This window comes from Nothoprocta perdicaria, unplaced genomic scaffold, assembly GCF_003342845.1.
Source record: "Nothoprocta perdicaria isolate Ctin4 unplaced genomic scaffold, notPer1 scaffold_56, whole genome shotgun sequence".
NCBI classification, from domain to species: Eukaryota; Metazoa; Chordata; class Aves; order Tinamiformes; family Tinamidae; genus Nothoprocta; species Nothoprocta perdicaria.
Window position 1 is genome coordinate 4,019,638 of NW_020455821.1, and position 1,437 is coordinate 4,021,074.

A 1,437-nucleotide genomic window follows, 5' to 3' on the forward strand; every position below is an offset into this window, starting at 1 on the left:
CACTTACGGTGCCTGGAGCCCGGCAGCGGCGGTGATGGGAGGCGGCGGCTGCCGGGGACGGGAAAGGGGAGGGCGGCGGGGGCGGGCGGGGAGCGGGAGGCAGGGAGGGAGGCAGGGGGGCGCGCGGCCGCTCCCGCGGGCGCCGAGCTGCGGCCTAACCGGGCTCACGGCAGCCGCCGCCTCCTCACCATCCCCGGGCGGCTCCTCCTCCTCCTCCGCCGCCGCCTCGCGCCCGGCCCGTGGGGCTCCCGCTCCGCCGGCCCGCCCGCCTGGCCCCGCCGCGCTGCCGGGAGGGGGAGGCCCCGGCTCCGGCTCCCGCCGCCTCCGCCCCCGCGCCGCCGCCGCCTCGCTCACATCCTCCGCCGCCGGGCGAGGGACGGACGGAGGGAGCAGCCGCTGCCCCCCGCCGTGACGGGGCTCCCCAAAAGGGCCCGTTTCACCCCAAAAGCCCCCTGGTCCCTCAGCGACAGGCCCAGCCCCCCCCACCTTCACCRCGAGCAGCCCCTGCGCTCCCCAAACCTCCTCAGCAGAGACCAGCAGCCCCCYGGTTCTACCCCACACGCACGCCATGAGGCTGGCTCGTTAATCGGGTGTCCGGGCACCTCCGGGAGAGCTTTCGTGACCCTGCGGGGAGCAGCAGGGTGATTCTGCCCGCGGACCCCAGGGACGGGGCAGCAAGGCGTGGGGCTCAACACCTTGTCCCCATCRGAGGACAAAACACCCCGAGTTCCCATGCTTCTGCTGTCAAGTTCACCCCACTTGCTCATTAAAGGATTTTTTGTTTGTTTTCTACTTGACAGTGCCGTGAACTCCGGCTGGGCTCCAAGACCGGCGTTGATTTGTTTGGCCACAGCCACCGATGGTCCCGCTTCCAGAACCTGAAGCTGGTTGGAAGTTGGGTCTGTCCAGCCGCAGCTTTGCGGCATTGACGGGGTAAAGGTGCATTAAGTTCATTGGAGCAAAGCTGGCAAATACTTCTTTTCCTTCCATTTTGAGCATTGAGGGCTATCTAAACAACTACCTCATGGGTGCCCAAGTGTCAAAGGGGTCACTGGCTTTCATGTTGACCCACACTTGGGAGGAGCCCATCTTGAGGAGGAGGAGGGAAGGGTTAGTGCTCGCTCAGATGGAGTCTGSGGGAACGAGATGTCGTTTTCCATCGGTGCCCAGGCCAGCTCCTCCTCATGGAACTGCTAAGTCAGTCTGGTATTTATGTGGCCCTTGCTTTTACCAAAGTGGGGCCTTTAAATGGATTTAAAAATGCACCTCCCAGGCGAATGAGGAGAAGACCCTATGTTACTGCAGCAATGAGTTTAGGATCAGATCCTCATCTATTGAAAGAGGAGAAAAATCTCTGTTGATGTCAGGGGAAAGTGAAATGGCCATGGGAACAGTACCTGAGCTGGTGGGCAAAAGCACTGGAAAAGAGAAATTTGC

At 63.1% G+C, this 1,437-nt stretch overlaps 1 protein-coding gene across 2 annotated transcripts in view; it reads right to left on the minus strand.

Moving 5' to 3' along the window:
* The window catches only part of AKT1 (AKT serine/threonine kinase 1), a 64,933-nt gene extending 64,879 nt beyond the window's left edge, over positions 1–54 (minus strand). The window contains exon 1 of one of the 2 annotated variants that reach the window (XM_026048627.1): positions 8–54. The gene's annotated coding sequence lies outside the window, so the exon portion shown is untranslated. The remainder of the gene's footprint in view (positions 1–7) is intronic. The other variant, XM_026048628.1, reaches the window with a different exon arrangement.
* Between the last annotated feature and the right edge of the window lie 1,383 nt (positions 55–1,437).